This window comes from Ipomoea triloba, chromosome 11 (assembly GCF_003576645.1).
Source record: "Ipomoea triloba cultivar NCNSP0323 chromosome 11, ASM357664v1".
NCBI lineage: Eukaryota > Viridiplantae > Streptophyta > Magnoliopsida > Solanales > Convolvulaceae > Ipomoea > Ipomoea triloba.
In genome coordinates, this window is record NC_044926.1 from 11,632,596 (window position 1) to 11,633,146 (window position 551).

Below are 551 nucleotides of genomic sequence, written 5' to 3' on the forward strand. Positions count from 1 at the left end.
TTTTTCTTCCTCCCCCCCCCCCCCCCCCAAAAAAAAAGAGGCTTTAACACGCTACCGAGCACATGTCGTGCACACGCTCGTGTGGGCGCGTCTGTTATGCGCGAAACGCGCACAACTTCGTCTATTTCCAATGCATTTACACTGTTCCAAAAACCATCTTTTACATATTGAACTTCATTTTATCTCTCTTGTCTTCTCTCTCCTCAATGTTAGCCTTTCCATTCTCAAAAATCGTGAAAAAATCATTGATATGCATGGTCATACACCCTCATAGTCTTTTACGAAATGAATGATAATTGCTATATATATACCCTAATAAATGCCACTTAATCAGCATCCCGTCAAGGCCTAAATACGAAAATAAACATCATGACCCCTACTAAATTGAACAATCAAAGCATGTCAAATCATAGGGAGTATAAAATGAATCCCCTAAAGGCCTAATACGAAAAATACTTAATGTACTCCCAAAACCTTACTCCTAATTTTTACTTTCACTTGTGTTCAATAAATAATGGTTATCATTTTGTCATGTGTACTTGTGTGTGCAT